Raw genomic sequence first — 19,430 nt, forward strand, 5'->3', positions numbered from 1 at the left:
TTTTAAAATAGAGCTTTTTATCAGACTATGGGTCCCAATACTTTCTTTGAAAATATGATTCTGTTCATTCAGATAGGGCAAATATTTTGTTCATCTGTTTTATCTATAGTATAGAGATTTTGAACACAAGCTTTGGAATTGGACAGACCCAGGTTTAACTCCTGGTTTGCCACTTTCTGCTTTGGGCAAATTGTTTCACTTCTCTGAGCACTGGTTTCGTCAGTAACCTGGGGATAATAGTGCTTTTTCCTCTTCAGTAAAACAGAGATAATAGTGCTAATCTCATGAAATTGCTATGAGGATCAAATGAATTTAGTAGAATGCCTGTAACATAATGTCAAGTGACTGCTATTGCCATCATCATTAGCTCTAAAACACATATTAAAATGCCAATGTTATATATATTTCATTTGTAATAGTATTAAAATGGCCAGGTTTTAGAAATTTTGGCGGTGGCTCATGCCTGTAATCCCAGCACTTTGGGAGGCTGAGCTGGGTGGATCACAAGGTCAGGAGTTCGAGACCAGCCTGGCCAACATAATGAAACCCCGTATCTACTAAAAATACATAAAACTAGCCAGGCGTGGTGGCAGGCACCTGTAATCCCAGCTACTTGGGAGGCTGAGGCAGGAGAATCGCTTGAACCCAGGAGGTGGAGGTAGCAGTGAGCTGAGATCACGCCATTGCACTCCAACCCTGGGCGACAGTGTGAGATTCCGTCTCAACAAACAAACAAACAAAAACCAACTACCCAGCCATATAATATGGTTATTATGATTATTTTAGATCATATATTGCAATGAAATGAATGCTTGGTTTTCATTCTCCACTATTCAAAATGGGAAACCTTTTCTCTAAAATGGTGGCTTATGTGGAAGCATTATTACTTTTTTATATCATAATAAAACCCTCTGTAGTTCTTTCATCAGAACCTTGGAAGAAGTGAGGGCTATAAAAATACAAGAAATATCACTTCCATTAGTGAGGGCTGCTATTCATTAGAATACTTGTTTTTTGCCAGGCACAGTGGCTCATGCGTGTAATCCCAGAACTTTGGGAGGCCAAGGCAGGCAGATCACCTGAGGTCAGGAGTTCAAGACCAGCCTTGCCAACATGGTGAAACGTTGTCTCTACTAAAAATACAAAATTAGCCAGGTGTGGTGGGTGCCTGTAATCCCAGCTACTCAGGAGGCTGAGGCAGGAGAATCGCTTGAACCCGGGAGGCGGAGGTTGCAGTGAGCCGAGATTGCACCACTGCACCCCAGCCTGGGCAATAAAGCGAAACTCCATCTCAAAAAAAAAAAAAAAAAAAAAAAAAAGGAATACTTGTTTTATAGCAGATAAAATGTTAAGTCTAGAGAGATAAGAATAATCCTACCAACTGTATGCTTACTAAAGCAAAACACTTTCTGGTTTGTTTTGTTTTTTGAGACAGGATTTCATTCTGTCACCCACCAGGCTGGAGTGCAGTGGTGTGATCTCGGCTCACTGCAGCCTCGAGTCCCTGCGTTCAAGCCATCCTTCCACCTCCTGAGTTGTTGGAACTACAGGCTCGTGCCACCACCTCAACTAATTTTTAAACTTTTTTGTAGAGTCAGGGTCCCACTATGTTGCCCAGGCTGGTCTTGAACTCCTGGCATCAAATGATCCTCCTACGTTGGCCTTGAAAAATGCTAGGATTACAGGTGTGAGCCACCTCGCCCAGCCTCGCAAAGGATGGTTTTGATTCATATTATTTGCATTGCTTTTTAGAGTACCTTTTCCCTCATTCTGCTACAGACTCACCTGCTAAAGTGGGTCAGACACCATAAGTTGTTGCTACAGTTTCTAGCTGTGTTTATCAGCTGACATTCTAATCGCAACATTCCACAGTATTAAATAAAATAAAACCATTTTTGTGGAGAAGATAGTTAAAAAACATAATCCTAACTATGAATTGGCTCAGATTGTAATAATTAAAAGGAAAAGCTTGCTGTAAAAATGGGTAAAAATATGGGGAAACAAAAGTGACTAATTTATTAAATTTTCTTTTTTTTTTCTTTTTTTGAGATGGAATTTTGCTGTGTCACCCAGGCTGGAGTGCAGTGGTGCGATCTCGGCTCACTGCAGCCTCTGCCTCCTGGATTCAAGGAATTCTTCTGCCTCAGCCCCCCAAGTAGCTGGGACTACAAGTGCACACCACCACACCTGGCTAATTTTTGTATTTCTCGTCGAGACAGGATTTCACCATTTTAGCCAGGCTGATCTTGAACTCCTGACCTCAATTAATCTGCCCACCTCAGCTTCTCAAAGTGTTGAGATTACAGGTGTGAGCCACCGAGCCTGGCCTAAATTTTCTTTTCTTCTTCTTTTTTTTTTTTTTTTTTTTTTTGTTTTTCTTTCTCTCTCTCTCTTTTTTTTTTTGAGACAGGGTCCCACTTTTTTTTTTTTTTTTTAGAGATAGGGTCTCACTCTGTTGCCCAGGTTGGAGTGCAGTGACACAACCATGGCTCACTGCAGCCTTGACCTCCAGGGCTCAAGCAATCCTCCCACCTCAGCCCCCCCAAGTAGCACCACAGGTGCACACCAACACGCCTGGCTAATTTTTTTATTTTTGCAGAGACAGGGTCTCCCTATGTTGCCCAGGTTGGTCTCAAACCCCTGGGCTCAAGTCATCCTCCCACCTTGGCCTCCCAAAGTGCTGGAATTACTCGTGGGAGCCACCATGCCCAGCTGACTAATTTATTAAATTTTCTGAGTAAAACAATTTAATAAAATACAAAGCAACCCAAGATACAGTTAGAAAAACGCAGGCCAGTAGTGGTGGCTTTTATGCCTATAATCCCAGCAGTTTGGGAGGCCGACATGGGAGGATCCCTTAAGCCCAGGAGTTTGAGACCATCCTGGGTAACAAAGTGAGACCCCTCCCCATCTCTATAAAAAAAATTAGCTGAGTATGGTGGTGCACACCTGTAGTCCCTGCTACTTGGCAGGCTGAGGTGGGAGGATCACTTAAGCTCAGGAGGTCAAGGCTTCAGTGAGCTATGATTGCCCCACTGCAGTCCAACATGGGCAACAGAGGGAGACCCTGTGTTTAAAAACAACAACCAAAAAAACCCTCAGTGGCCGAGCACGCTGGCTCACACCTGTAATCCCAGTACTTTGGGAGGCCAAGGCAGGCAGATCACCTGAGGTCAGGAGTTTGAGACCAGCCTGACCAATATGATGAAACCCCGTCTCTACTAAAAATACAAAAATTAGTCAGGCATGGTGGCATGCGCCTGTAATCCCAGCTACTCGGGAGGCTGAGACAGGAGAATCGCTTGAACCTGGGAGGTAGAGGTTGCAGTGAGCTGAGATGGTGCCATTGCACTCCAGCCTGGGCAACAAGAGCAAAACTCTGTCTGAAAAAAAAAAAAAACAACCCTCAGTTGGGCAGGTGCAGTGGCTGACACCTGTAATCCCAGCACTTTGGGAGGCCGAGGCAAGCGGATCACTTGAGGTCAGGAGTTTGAGACCAGAGTGGCCAACATGGTGAAGCCCTGTCTCTACTAAAAATACAAAAATTAGCTGGGCATGATGGTGTGCCCCTGTAATCCCAGCTACTTGGGAGGTTGAGGCAGGAGAATCGCTTGAACCCGGGAGGGGGCGGTTGCAGTGAGTTAAGATTGTGCCACTGTACCCCAACTGGGTGACAGAGCAAGACTGTATCTCAACAACAACAACAACAAAAAAACAAAAACAAAAAAACACCTGATGGGAACTGAAATTGAGAGCAATTAATGCCTCTTTAGCACAGAGCAGAATTAACTTGTTTCTTTGATTCGGAAAATGGTTCAGCATGTGTTCGTTTTGTCGGGTGGGGGTATAGGTGTATAGGTGGGAGGCCCAAAGCTGAACATCATTTCTTGGGCCAAATTAGCCAAGTTCAAACTCAAAACTGAAATGCTTGAAGTTCAAGTGTGTTTCATAACAGGGAAGAAACTATTTTAAAACAAGACTACATTAGGATCAAATATAAGGCTTTTCAGATCACAGGACTTTCTCACTTTCTATATTAGACTCATGAGAAAAATCAAGGGGAAGTGTTAGGAGATCAGAACCTTAAACTGCTAGCATCAGCTTTTTGATAAAAAGTAGCTAGAAATTATTTTCAATTTCCTGGCTGGGTGCAGTGGCTCACGCCTGTAATCCCAGCACTTTGGGAGGCCGAGGCGGGCAGATCACGAGGTCAGGAGATCAAGACCATCTTGGCTAACACAGTGAAACCCCATCTCTACTAAAAATCCAAAAAAAAAAAAAAAAAATTAGCCAGGCGTCGTGGCAGGCACCTGTAGTCCCAGCTACTCAGAGGCTGAGGCAGCAGAATGGTGTGGACCCAGGAGGCGGAGCTTGCAGTGAGCTGAGATTGCGCCACTGCACTCCAGCCTGGGCAACAGAGCGAGACTCCGTCTCAAAAAAATAAAAAATAAAAAATAAAAATAAATTTCCCTAAGACCATTAATTATCTAAAATAATATTATTATACTTTCCTATTAGGGAAATCTCATTGTCTTCCAATCTAGTTTTTATGAGTATAAAGAATAAAACATAAATCATTCATTTTTCTCTCTTTTTTTTCTGTATCTCATTTAGTCTATTATGTACATAAAATAAAAGTCTGTTAATAGTTGACGATAACTTATTTACATAAGTCATGTCAGCAGTTTCTATGTCCAGAGGATCATAATAGTGTAGGTGGACTAAACCTGCTAGGTGGACTTTGAAGATAACTATTATTTCAGTTGCTTATCAGTAGAGAATAATAGCTTTTCTTAAACACTGTTCATTTGGTGACTCAGTTATTTACTTCTATTATGTGCAATTAATGATTGAACCTATTTCAAATGCAAGGGCTTAATAGCTTCTGGCATAAAGAGAGGCGTTGCTGTTATTTCCTTAACAAATTCTCTAAGGAATCTGTGTCTGGCCCAACCAGATGTGTCAAAGACTTAAGTAGACCTGAAGGAATTATAACTCTTCATACACAAGAAGACTCTTAAATTCCCCTAAGTTTTTTAAGATAAACAACCCCAGTTCTTTTAACTTTTTCTCTCATTTTTTTAAATGTTTTACGACTCTCATAGGAGTTTTTCCCAAATTTTCTCCATGTTTTCTCTAGATTTTAGAGGAGATGCCCAGTATGAACCATGGAATTCTATAAAGGATCAAGTAAGTCCTAAGTATCATGGAATGCAGTGGTGCGATCTCAGCTCACTTCGACCTCCACTTCCTGAGTTTAAGCAATTCTCCTGCCTCAGCCTCCCAAGTACCTGGGAATACAGGCACCTGCCACCATGCTGGGCTAATTTTTGTATTTTTAATAGAGACAGAGTTTCACTATGTTGGTCAGGCTACTCTTGAACTCCTGACCTCAGGTGATCTGCCTGCCTTGGCCTCCCAAAGTGCTGGGGTTACAGGCGTGAGCCACCGCACCTGGCCAGTTCACACTCTTATAATGCAGCCTTGTGTTAATCTTACATTTAAAATTACATTTCAAAAAAATTACATTTCATCATTATCAGAAATTAAAATCTAAACTTGGCCTCCTTTTATTTCTCAAATTATATTTAGGAAGTTGTTTTGATTATCCTATGTAATTCCTCTGCATCTGTTTTGCTGAAACTGTATTTCTCCTGGATAATTTTAAATTTCTTCATATTTGCTAAGGCAAATGGTATTGAAAGTGGAGAGTGGACATCCAAAGGGTGCTCAAGGCAATCTACTACAAGTTCAGAAAGAACAGAAAGAAAATATTGCAACATCCATTTGTTTTCTCTAAAAAGTAAGAAACAGACCAGGTTGGCTCATGCCTGAAATCCCAGCACTTTGGGAGGCTAAGGCAGGCAGATCACTTGAGCTCAGGAGTTCAAGACCAACCTGGGCAACATGATGATACGCCGTCTCTACAAAAACATAAAACTTAGCTGGGCGTGATGGTGTGCATCTGTAATCCCAGCTACTCGGTGTGCATCTGTAATCCCAGCTACTCAGAATGCTGAGGTAGGAGGATGGCTTGAGTCTGGGAAACAGAGGTTGCATTGAGCCAAGATCACACCATTGCACTCCAGCCTGGGTGACAGAGTGAAATCCTGTCTAAAAAGAAAGAAAGAAAAAAATTAAGCTTTATTATTTAACATAAATGTGACACTGGCATGCTCATACAGTCCTTTGTCAGTTATGTCAGAGGTGTGCTGTGTGAGGTAACCTGAGAAGGACAGACTTTCCACAATTGAAAGGGTTGACTGGGTGCCCTAGTTCATCCACAATCAGTATTGCAGTTTTGTGTAGTACAGGACATCATTGATGTGGTTGATTTTGTAAAACTAAATCCCTTCAATAGAATCTACATAATACTTTATGCTGAGATGGGGAGTGATTGTGAAAACTTTTTATTTTCTAGCAAAGTATTCAAGATACTCGAAGTGAAAAGCACAGATCCTGGACACACACTGCCTAGGTTCTGACCACAGTTCTGCCATCACCAGCCATGTAATCCCAGGAAAATCATTTAACTCTCTGAGGTTCAGTTTCTTCATCTGTGGAATGAAGATAATAGTATCTGCTGCATTGAGTTGTTCTGGGGATGAAGTGAGTTGATACATATGTATATAAAAATCTCTCAGTATAACATCTACTACCAAGAACAGATTTACACAAGCTCTGGTTGTTATTACTTAAAAGAGTATTTGACTATCAAGAAGAATTATGCATTTTCGCTGACAAAAAATATAAGTGATTCAGATTTCTTTACCTTTTCTGTGATAATCCCTGTGGGTTATATTCTATGTAGAGGATATTAAACACACATATTTTCTTTTCTTTTCTTTTTTTTTTTTTTTTGAGACAGAGTTTTGCTCCTGTTGCCCAGGCTGGAATGCAATGGCGTGATCTTGGCTCACCACAACCTCAGCCTCCTGGGTTCAAATTATTCTCCTGCCCTCAACCTCCTGAGTAGCTAAGATTACAGGCATGTGCCACCCCGCCTGGCTTATTTTGTGTTTTTTATTAGAGATAAGGTTTCGCCATGTTAGTCAGGCTGGTTTCGAACTCCTGACCTCAGGTGATCTGCGCGCCTCGGCCTCCCGAAGTGCTGGGGTTACAGATGTGAGCCACCGTGCTCAGCCGCACATTTTCTTTTAAGGTAAAGTTTTAGCAATGAGTGAGAGATTAACTTCCTTCCTTCCTACTCCCTTTAGTGTAGATGGGTTTTGAAATAAACACTTTGGAGAGAGTGTCTTGGAAATATTTCCATCAGTATGTGACTTTGTTGCATGGGAAACTGTGTGTATGTGTGTGTGTCCTATTAAAACTCTAATATATACATTGCACTGGAATTTTTGAAACACAATTTTCTACTTGTTTAAACATTTTCCAATTAATGCATTTCAGTGGGTCTTAAAATTTATTTGTTGAAAAAATAAAAGGCAGTGTCTTTAAATTCATTTACAGGAATTACTGACTGAGGCTGGGCACAGTGGCTCATGCCTGTAATCCCAGCACTTTGGGAGGCTGAGTAGGAGGGGTGGATCACTTGAGCCCAGGAGTTTGAGGCCAGCCTGGGCAACGCAGCGAGACCCCATCTCTATTAAAGAGAAAGGGGGGGGGGAAGGAGAGAGAGAGGGGGGGGAGGGAGGGAGGGAGGGAGGGAGGGAGGAAGGAAGGAAGGAAGGAAGGAAGGAAGGAAGGAAGGAAGGAAGGAAAGGAAGGGTGAGGGAGGGAGGGAAGGAAGGAAGGAAGGGTGAGGGAGGGAGGGAGGGAAGGAAGGAAGGAAGGAAGGAAGGAAGGAAGGAAGGAAGGAAGGAAGGAAGGAATTACTGACTGACAGCAGAGAGAATGGAAATGTACTAGTCAAACTTCAACAAAAACCTTTACAGAACTGGATGATGGGACTGAAAGAAAATAAGTACTTTAATAGATATAGCCAATAAGAGTGCATCTCTTCCATTTAAATCTAAATATCTTTATGAAATATCTTTTCAGCTATGACAGCCATTAAAGTGAAGTATTAGAATAACTAAACTTAAAATTAGACTTTCTAATGGTTGTATCACAAAGTGTTACATCAAGATTTTTTTTTTTTTTTTAACTGAGACAGAGTCTTGCTCTGTCGCCCAGGCTGGAGTGCAGTGGCACGATCTCGGCTCACTGCAAGCTCTGCCTCCTGGGTTCACACCATTCTCCTGCCTCAGCCTCCTGAGTAGCTGGGACTACAAGTGCCTGCCACCACACCTAGCTAATTTTTCGTATTTTTAGTAGAGACAGGGTTTCACCGTGTTAGCCACATGGTCTCAATCTCCCGACCTCGTGATCCGTCTGCCTTGGCCTCCCAAAGTGCTGGCATGAGCCACCGTGCCAGGCCAAATCAATATTTTTTAAAAGTAATAAAGTAAAATCAAGTGAAACCAAAGGCTTTTTTTTTTTTTTTTTTTTTTTTTTTGAAACTGAGTTTTGCTCTTGTCCAGGATGGAGTGCAATGGCGCGATCTCAGCTCACTGCAACCTCCACCTCCCGGGTTCAAGCAATTCTCCTGTCTCAGCCTCCTAAGTAGCTGGGATTACAGGCATGCGCCACCACACCTGGCTAATTTATTTATTTATTATTATTTTTTGAGACAGAGTGTCACTCTGTTGCCCACGCTAGAGTGCAGTGGTACGATCTTGGTTCACTGCAACCTCCACCAAATGGGTTCAAGCGATTCTCCTGCCTCAGCCTCCCAAGTAGCTGGGATTACAGGTGCCCATAATCACGCCCAGCTAATTTTTGTATTTTTTAGTAGAGAAGGGGTTTCACCATCTTGGCCAGGCTGGTCTCGAACACTTGACCTCTTGATCCACCCGTCTCAGCCTCCCAAAGTGCTGGGATTACAGGCGTGAGCCACTGCACACAGCCTTTTTTTTTTTTTTTTTTTTTTTTGAGATGGAGTCTCACTCTGTCTTCCAGAATGGAGTGCAGTGGTGCAATCTTGGCTCATCGCAACCTCCACCTCCTGGGTTCAAGCAATTCTCCTGCCTCAGCCTCCCAAGTAGTTGGGATTACAGGTGTGTGCCACCATGCCCAGCTAATTTTTTGTATTTTTAGTAGAGATGGGGTGTCACCATGTTGGCCAGCCTGGTCTCAAACTCCTGACCTCACGTGATCCACCTGCCTCAGCCTCCCAAAATGATGGGATTACAGGCGTGAGCCACCTCACCTGGCTGCAAAAAGGCTTTTATTTTATTTATTTATTTTGAGACGGAGTGTCACTCTGTCGCCAGGCTGGAGTGCAGTGGCACAGTCTCGGCTCACTGCAACCTCCACCTCTGGGATTCAAGCGATTCTCCTGCCTCAGCCTTCCGAGTAGCTGGGACTACAGGTGCCTGCCACCACACCCGGCTAATTTTTTGTATTTTAGTAGAGACGGGGTTTCACCATGTTGGCCAGGATGGTCTCAATGTCCTGACTGCGTAATCCACCCGCCTCGGCCTCCCAAAGTGCTGGGATTTACAGGCCTGAGCCACCGTGCCTGGCCAAAAAGGCTTTTATACTATTAATAAAATACTATTGGGCCGGGCGCGGTGACTCATGCCTGTAATTTCAGCACTTTGGGAGGCCAAGGTGGGTGGATCACGAGGTCAGGAGTTTGAGGCCGGCCTGGTCAGCACGGTGAAACCCCATCTTTACTAAAAATACGAAAATTAGCCTGGCGTGGTGACAGGTGCCTGTAATCCCAGCTACTTGAGAGGCTGAGGCAGGAGAATGGCTTGAACCCAGAGGCAGAGGTTGCAGTGAGGTGAGATCATGCCATTGCACTCCAGCCTGGGTGACAGAGCGAGACTCCATCTCAAAAAAAAAAAAAAAAAAAAAAAAAAAATACTATTAAGGCCAGGTACAGCGACGCACACCTGTAATCCCAGTACTTTGGGAGGCTGCAGTGGGTGGATTGCTTGAGGCCAGGAGTTCAAGACCAGCCTGGGCAACACATCAAGACTCCATCTCTACAAAAAAAAAAAAAAAAAAATTAAATAAAAAAAAAAAAAAAAAAAAAAAAAAAAGGCTGGGGCCGGGTGTGGTGGCTCACACCTATAATCCCAGCACTTTGGGAGGCCAAGGCAGGTGGATCACTTGAGCTTAGGAGTTCGAGACCAGCCTTGGCAACATGGTAAAATTCTGTCTCGACCAAAAATAGAAAACATTAGCCAGGTGTGGTGACACATGCCTGAGTCCCAGGTACTTGGGAGTCTGAGGTGGAAGGATCACTTGAACCTGGAGGCAGAGGTTGCAGTGAGCTGAGATCACACCACTGCACTCCACCCTGAGTGACAGAGTGAGACCCTGTCTCAATAAAGAAAAAAAAAAATTGGCCAGCTATGGTGGTGCAGGCCTGTTAGCTACCCAGGAGGCTAAGGCAGGAGGATCGCTTGAGCCCAGGAGTTTAAGGCTGGAGTTAAGTGAGCTATGATGGCACGACTGCACTCCAGCCTGTGTGACAGAGTAAGACCTCATCTCTAAAACTGAAAATTGGCCAGGCACGGTGGCTCAGGCCTGTAATCCCAGCACTTTGGGAGGCCGAGACGGGCGGATCACGAGGTCAGGAGATCGAGACCATCCTGGCTAACATGGCGAAACCCCGTCTCTACTAAAAAATACAAAAAACTAGCTGGGCGAGGTGGCGGGCGCCTGTAGTCCCAGCTACTCGGGAGGCTGAGGCAGGAGAATGGCGTAAACCTGGGAGGCGGAGCTTGCAGTGAGCCGAGATCCGGCCACTGCACTCCAGCCTGGGCGACAGAGCGAGACTCCATCTCAAAAAATATATATATATATATGTGTGTGTGTGTGTGTGTGTGTGTGTATATATATATATATTCCTTCTTCCAATAACTATTTGTCCAGTACCTAGTATGTGCCAGGTACTGTGCTACGCTCAGAGAGGTAAAATTTTAAAATATCACCATGCTCAAATGGCACTTTATAACATTGTTGGGTACTGGGGTTTAATACCTGGGTCATCAAATAATCTATACAACAAATACCCAGGACATGAGTTTATCTGTGTAACAAACCTTCACATGTACCTCCTTCCCGACTCCACTGCCAGGCTTTTTTTTTTTTTTTTTTTTTTTTTTTTTTTTTTTTGATACAGGGTCTCTCTTTGTCTCCCACGCTGGAGTGCAGTGGCATGATCTTGTCTCACTGGAGCCTCAGTTTCCTGGACTCAAGTAATCCGTCCACCTCAGTCTCCTGGGTAGCTGGGACTACAGGTGTACACTACAACACCCAGCTAATCCAGGCCTTTAAATAGCTAATAATCTGCTAGGGATTGGAATTTGAATCTGAATCTGGCCATCTGAACAGGCACTTAGTTTTTATATAGTTTAAATGAGCCACTTACGATGTCTCTTCTAGATATCTGCAAGGTGCTTTTATGACAGTCATGTGCAGATTTCCTCTGCAAAGCCCTGTGTTAAGACATAAGGTACAAGGCACAAAGATACACTGTGTTTGTCAGGGATTTTATTTTATTTTATTTTATTATTTATTTATTTATTTATTGAGACAGAGTTTCGCTCTTGTTGCCCAGACTGGAGTGCAATGGCACGATCTCAGCTCACTGCAACCTCTGCCTCCCGGGTTCAAGCAATTCTCCCGCCTCAGCCTCCCAAGTAGCTGTAGATTGGACTGCAGCATGCGCCACCACGTCCAGCTAATTTTGTATTTTTAGTAAAGATGGGGTTTCTCCATGTTGGGCAGGCTGGTCTCGAGTTCCCGACTTCAGGTGATCCACCCACCCTGGCCTCCCAAAATGCTGGGATGACAGGTGTGAGTCACCACGCCTGGCCTTATAGGGGATTTTAAATCCTTGGTATAAAACGATGAAAAGTGAAAAAAGCACCTTAATTTTTTCCTTGTACTATGTGGATTGCTTCTACTATTGAATGTATTCCTGAGTACATTACATTTCTGTTGCACCATTTCTGCTTTGTGCTGTTTCTTTATACCTGGTACCATACTGTTTGAAAGTTTTACAGGCATTTTATTTGGCTGCAACCACCTCTTTCGGATTTCATCTCATTACTTGCTATTTCAACACCTGATTGGGATAGATTTCTACTATCTATCTGCTGAGATGAATCATTTCCTTGCTACTTATTGCACTGAAAAACAATCATCTGAAGAATAGGTAGAGGAAAATACTGCAGACAACTAAGATCAGGGAAATGAAAATTCTCTATGCCTAAAATGGAATCATCTACCTCTCCCTAAATAGCAATGAAAAAGTGGTGATTTGAGGTATTTAAGGCAAGAGACTGGACCACATTATTTCCTGGGGTCATGTTTACTTTTAAAGTCTTCAAATAAGCAAACTCAAAGCTCACAGTCCTAGGAAGAACTTAGACCCATTTGGTTTCTTTCTTTCTTTTCGTTTTTTTTTTTTTTTTTTTTTTTTTTTTGAGATGGAGTTTTTGCTCTTGTTGCCCAGGCTGGAGTGCAATGGCACGATCTCAGCTCACAGCAACCTCCATTTCCTGGGTTCAAGTGATTCTCCCACTTCAGCCTCCCAAGTAGCTGGGATTACAGGTATGTGCCACTACGCCCGGCTAATTTTGTATTTTTAGTAGAGACGGGGTTTCTACATGTTGGTCAGGCTGGTCTCGAACTCCCGACTTCAGATGATCCACCCACCTCGGCCTCCCAAAGTGCTGGGATTACAGGCGTGAGCCACCACGCCTAGCCAGCGTTTGGTTTCTTAAAAGCAAGCAGTACTAACAGTTTACAAATGTAGGGCATGGGATAAAAAGTAAAAAATAGTTACCAAAAATCTGTGATCATATAAAATTCAATTCAAAAAAATATAAGCTGCACATTAAGGCAATTTTGTTATTCAGAAAGACAATATGTTTATTTAAATTTTAACTGATTCATAGTCCTTGAACTATTCTTCCCACAAAAACAAAGAATCCAATTTTCATTATATTAATCTTTTTTCTTGGAAAATAGAAAAATACAATTTGAACCAATTTCAGCATAGCATAGTGATGAAGAATATGGCTTTAAACAGCCTGGGGTTCAAATCTCACTCTGCTGCTTACCAGCCCTGCCCCAGACACATTTCCTAACTTTCTTTTTTTTTGAGATGGAGTCTCACTTTGTTGCCCAGGCTGGAGTGCAGTGGCGCAATCTTGGCTCACTGAACCTCTGCCTCCCGGGTTCAAGCCATTCTCATGCCTCCCCTTCCCGAGTAGCCTGGATTTCAGATGCATGCCATCAAGCCTGGTTAATTTTTATATTTTTAGTAGAGACGGGGTTTTGCCGTGTTAGCCAGGCTGGTCTTGAACTCCTGACCTCAGGTGATTTGGCCTCCCAAGGTGTTGGGATTATAGGCATGAGTCGCCGCGCCTGGCCACATTTCCTAACTTTCTTAGCCTTAGTTTTCTCATTTGTAAATGTAACTCTTACTTCATAGGGTTGTGAGGTTTAAGTGAGATAAACCCATAATAAGAAAATAATTCATGGTAAAATTTAAAATTTTATACCAACTACTGTGTAAGATACATTATACAGTAGTTCCCCTTATCTGCGATTTCACTTTCCACAGTTTCAGTTACCCATGGTCAACTGTGGTCCAAAAATATTAAATGGAACATTTCAGAAATAAACCCTTCATAAGTTTTGAATTGCACGCCATTCTGAGTAGTGTGATGAAATCTTGTGCCATCCCACTCTGTCCTGCCCTGAATGTGAATCATTCCTTTGTCCAGTATATTCATGGTATATACAATGCCTGCCCTATACAGTGTGATTGTATGGGAGAATACATAGTATAGGTAGGAGGTTTGGTACTATCTGCAGCTTCAGGCATCCACTAGGGGTCTTGAATGTATCCCCTGCAGATAAGGGGAACCGTTATGTAAATGACATATATAAAATATATACCCACCTTTTAGGCAGATCGATGACTTCCTGAAGATGTCCATGTTCTCATTCCCAGAAGTTGTGAATGCATTACATTACATAGCAAAGAATAAAGGTTGCAGATAGAATTGAGTTTTCTAATCGGCTAACCTTAAGAGAATATCTTTGGTGAGTTGAACATAATCACAAGGGTCCTTAAAAGTAGAAGAGGGGTTCATGCCTATAGTCCCAGCTGCTAGGAAGATCGCCTGAGCTCAGGAGTTTGAAGATGCAATGAGATATGATTGTGATACTGCACTCCAGCCTGGGCAACACAGTGAGAGCCTGTCTCTTTTGTTTGTTTGTTTTTTTGAGACGGACTCTCACTCTGTTGCTAGGCTGGAGTGCAGTGGCGTGACCTTGGCTCACTGCAACCTCTGCCTCCCAAGTTCAAGCAATTCTCCTGCTTCAGCCTCCCGAGTAGCTGGGACTACAGGTATGTGCCACCACGCCCAGCTAATTTTTGTATTTTTAGTAGAGATGGGGCTTCACAGTGTTGGCCAGAATGTTCTCCATCTCTTGACTTGTGATCCGCCCTCCTCAGCCTCCCAAAGTGTTGGGATTACAGGCGTGAGTCACTGCACCTGGCCTATCCTGTCTTTAAAAAAAAAAAACAAAACAAAAAAGAACACTAAAACACAAAGATGGGCGTGGTGGCTTATGACTGTAATCCCAGCACTTTGGGAGGCTGAGGCAGGCAGATCACCTGAGGTCAGGAGTTCAAGACCAGCTTGACTAACATGGTGAAACCCCGTCTCTACTAAAAACACAAAATTAGCTGGGAATGGTGGCACATGCCTGTAATCTCAGCTACTAGGGAGGCTGAGGCAGGAGAATTGCTTGAACCCGGGAGGCGGAGGTTGCAGTGAGCCAAGGTCAGGCCATTGCACTCCAGCCTGGGCAACAAGAGTGAAACTCTGTCTCAAAAAAAAAAAAAAAAAAAAAAAAAAAAAAACAAATAGTGAGCCAGGTGCTGTGGCTCACGCCTGTAATCCCAGCACTTTGGGAGGCCAAGACTGACGGAATGCTTGAGCTCAGGTGTCCCAGACCAGCCTGGGCAACATGGCAAAACCTCATCTCTACAAAAAATACAAAAAAAAAAAAAAAAAAAAAAAATAGCTGGATGTGGTGGCATCCATGCCTGTAGTCCCAGCTACTCAGGAGGCTGATTGAGAGGATCACCTGAGCCCGAGGAGGTTGAGGCTGCAGCAAGCCATGATCAGGTCACTGCACTCCAACCTGGGCAAACTGGAAGAGGGAAGCAATAAAAGAAGAGTCAGAGCAGAGCGAGACTCCGTCTCAAAAAAAAAAAAAAGAAGAGTCAGAGGAGGAGATGTGACTATGAAAGAATAGTCAGCGAGATGCAACGTTGCGGGGTTTGAAGGTGGACAGCAGGGCCACAGTCAAGGAATGTAGGTGGCCTCTAGAAGCTGGAAAAGGCAAAGAAATGGATTTACTCCTAGAGCCTCCAAAAGAGGAGCACAGTCCTGCCAAGTCCAGTGAAACCCATGTCAGACTTGTAACCTACAGAAATGTATGGTAATAAATTTGTGTTGTTTTAAGCCTCTGAGTTTGTGGTAATTTATTACGGCAGCAAATAGAAAACAAATTAGGGCCAGGCATGGTGGCTCACACCTATAATCCCCGCACTTTGAGAGGCCGAGGCGGGTGGATCACCTGAGGTCAGGAGTTTGAGACCAGCCTCACCAGCATGGAGAAACCCTGTCTCTACTAAAAATACAAAATTAGCTGGGCGTGGTGGCGCATGCCTGTAATACCAGCCGCTCAGGAGGCTGAGGCAGCAGAACCGCTTGAACCTGGGAGGCGGAGGTTGCAGTGAGCCGAGATCAAGCCATGCACTCCAACCTGGGCAACAGGAACGAAACTCTGTCTCAAAAAAAAAGTATACACATTTGAAGTAGAAAGCTTTGATTAGAGAAACAGAAATAATTGGAAGGAAGAAACACTGAAGGATGAGTCCAGGTGGGAGACTGTGAATTGTATATAGGGTATCATCTTCACCATTGTGATTTTCCCCCAGCAAAGCTCTGCAACACTGATATAGCCATGGAGGAGGCATGGATTGAACCTGGCTTGGGAAAGTTTAAGAAAAGGACAATGGAGTAAAGGAAGAGAGCCCAAGAGGGGACCATGCCATTTACACTTCCCAGGAAAGGAGGAGGTGACAGACAGAAAGGAAAGGCCAAGGGCATGGGGGACTTGCACAGGTAAAGAATGAAGTTGACAAAAACTTATTACACACGATCACACCATTACCAATATTTTATATTTTAAAATACACTGCAAGATTCAAAGATAGACTATTTTTAAAAATAGACTTTTTTAAAGCAGTTTTAGCTTCACAGTAAAACTGAGAAGGTACAGAGATTTCCCACTTACTCCTTGCCCCCACACAAGCACAGCCTCCCTGATTATCAACATCTGCATCCAAGTGGTACATTTGTTGCAACTGATAAACCTACACTGAAACATCTTTATCACCCAAAGTCCATGGTTTACAGTATGGTTCTCTCTTGGTGTTGTACATTCTGTGGGTTTTAACAAGTGTATAATGATATATCTGTTATTATAGTATCATACAGAACAGTTTCACTTTTTGTGTGTGTACATGTGAAACAGGGTCTCCCTCTGTCTCTCAAGCTCAAATGCAGCAGCTCAATCATAGCTCACTGCAGCCTCGACCTCCTGGGCTCAAGCAATCCTCCCACCTCAGCCTCCCAAGTAGCTGGGACTACAGGTGCATGCTGCCATGCCTGGCTAATTTTTGTATTTTTTGTAGAGAGGAGGTTTCGCCATGTTTCTGTGGCTGGCCTCCAACTTCTGAGCTCAAGCAATCCACCTGCCTCAGCCTACCAAAGTGTTGGGATTACAGATGTGAGCCACCACGTCTGGCTTAGTTTTGCTATCTTAAAAATCCTGTATGTTTCACCTATTCATCCCTCCCTCCCACCAACCTCTGTTCTTTTTATTGTCTCCATAGTTTTGCCTTTTTCATAGTGTCATGTAGTTAGCATCATACAGCATGTAGGCTTTTCAGATTGGTCTCTTTCACTTAGCAACATGCATTTAAGTTGTTCCCCTGCATCTTATCATGGCTTGCTAGTTCATTTCTTTTTAGTGCCAAAAATATTTCATTGTATGGATGGACCATAGTTTATTTATCCATTCACCTAGGGTAGGACATCTTGGTTGCTGCCAATTTGGCTATTATAAATAAACTGCTGTAAACATTCATGGGTAGGTTTTTGCAGACAAACCATTTTTGAATACATAGTCTGAATATAGATACAAATTTTCTCAATCAAATCCTAACAAGTCAAGTATAGCACACTGAATCAAAGTGTATATCAATATGACCAGAAGAGTTTATCCTTCAAAAACATAATAAAGCAATAAAAACTATAATATTATGTTAGGAATAAAAAGCTCTTTAAATTGATGATCTCAACAAATGTTTTGAGGAATTAAACTGTTTGAGCATTTCCATTATCTCTTTGCCCCATCCATTCCTAGCCCTTAACACAGTCAGCGTGATACAGTGGGTCAACAGACTCTGTAGCAATGTTGTTTGTATTTCTTTTTATTTTCCCCTTTTTTTTGTTGAGATGGAGTCTCGCTCTGTTGCGCAGGCTGGAGTGCAGTGGCATGATATCGGCTCACTGCAACCTCCACCTCCTGGGTTCAAGCAATTCTCGTGCCTCAGTCTCCTAAGTAGCTGGGATTACAGGCACATGCCACCAAGCCTGGCTAATTTTTTTTTTTTTTTTTAGACGGAGTCTCGCTGTATGGCCCAGCCTGGAGTGCAGTGGTGCGATCTCAGCTCACTGCAACCTCCGCCTCCCAGGTTCAAGTGATTCTCCTGCTTCAGCCTCCTGAGTAGCTGGGACTACAGGTGTGTGCCACCATACCTGCTAATTTTTTTTGTATTTTTAGTAGAGACAGGGTTTCACCATGTTAGCCAGGATGGTCTTTATCTCATGACCTCATGATCTGCCCGCCTCGGCTTCCCAAAGTGCTGGGATTACAGATGTGAGCCACCACACCTGGCCTAATTTTTGTATTTTTAATAAAGATGGGGTTTCACCGTGTTGGCCAGGTTGGTCTCGAACTCCTGACCTCAGGTGATCTGCCCACCTCAGCCTCCCAAAGTGCTGGGATTACAGGCATAAGCTACCATGCCCAGCTGTTTGTATTTGTTTCTGTTTGAATAACGGGGCTCTGACACTTAAGAACTGACTGATTTGGGCAAGTTACTTAACATCTTTGTGCATCTTCTTCCCCATCTATAAAACAGGGGCTTTTAATAGTACTTACTTCATGGATTAAATGAGTTTATATCTATAAACTCTTAGAATAATACCTGGAACATACATGTTTGTTAAATAAAATGTATAATATGTATGTGGATCACGTGAGTGAATGCTGGTCTTGAAGGGCTGTATGCAATTCTGTTAAAGTTGTCTTGCTGAGTCAAACTGTCAAGTCTGTGATTTGATTTTATGCTACTTATAGGTCAAAAAGCTAGCCTGTTCCTGGTTTGTGAATGCTGGAGAAAGACAGGAGACATCTATGCCGGAGAAAAAGAACTTTATTATTCACAGTGCAGGGGGAAAAAAAAAAAAAGCCATGCCCATCAGAATGTTTTTATCAGTTTCTCTTGCCCTCAAGTCCCAAGTTCCACAGGGATGACATGCATGGACACAGACAGTGGGTTTGCATTGCAGCTAACGAACAACAATAATCTTGGGGAATTCACTGCTATTATAACAAGCAGTGAGATTGCTTTTTGTCCCAGAGAGAGATGTTACCTCATTCCTCAAGACTGCTCACTGAAAACACAACCATAAGAAATGGCTTGGGTCAAGCATAGTGTGGCTGAAAGCCTGTAAGGTGGCCCTTAATGGTTCTTGCCTGCTGTAATTCCTCCAGTTGAATGTGGGTGAGTTTATTGACTCACTTCTAACTAACTGAGTACGACACAAGAGATGAGAAGTTGCTTTAGAGATGAGGTTATAAATACTGTGGCTTCTGTGTTGGGCATCATCTCATCAGCTGCCATGTTGCAAGCTGCCTCATGGATGGACCTGCATGTCTAGCCAATAGTCAGTGAGGACCTGTGGCCCACCAACAGCTACATGAGAGATCATCTCAAGCCTCGAGGTGACAACAGCTCCAGCCCACACCCTGATTGTATCTTGTGAGAGACCCTGAGCCAGAGGCACCCAGCTAAACTGCATCCAGATTCCTGACCCACAGAAACTGTCAGAAAATAAATGTTGTTTTAAGCCCCTATGTTTTAGGGTAATTTGTTGAGCAGTAATAGATAATAAAAGGAGCCAGGGCTTGCATTCTTGACATTCTAAGGCCAGACATGCAGTGACACAGAGACCCATAGATAACCATCTCCCAACAACAGGGTAAAACTAGAACCTTAGAGCTCAGAAATGCCGTCTTCCCAG

The sequence above is a fragment of the Macaca thibetana genome, chromosome 8 (assembly GCF_024542745.1).
Source record: "Macaca thibetana thibetana isolate TM-01 chromosome 8, ASM2454274v1, whole genome shotgun sequence".
Taxonomy (NCBI): Eukaryota; Metazoa; Chordata; class Mammalia; order Primates; family Cercopithecidae; genus Macaca; species Macaca thibetana.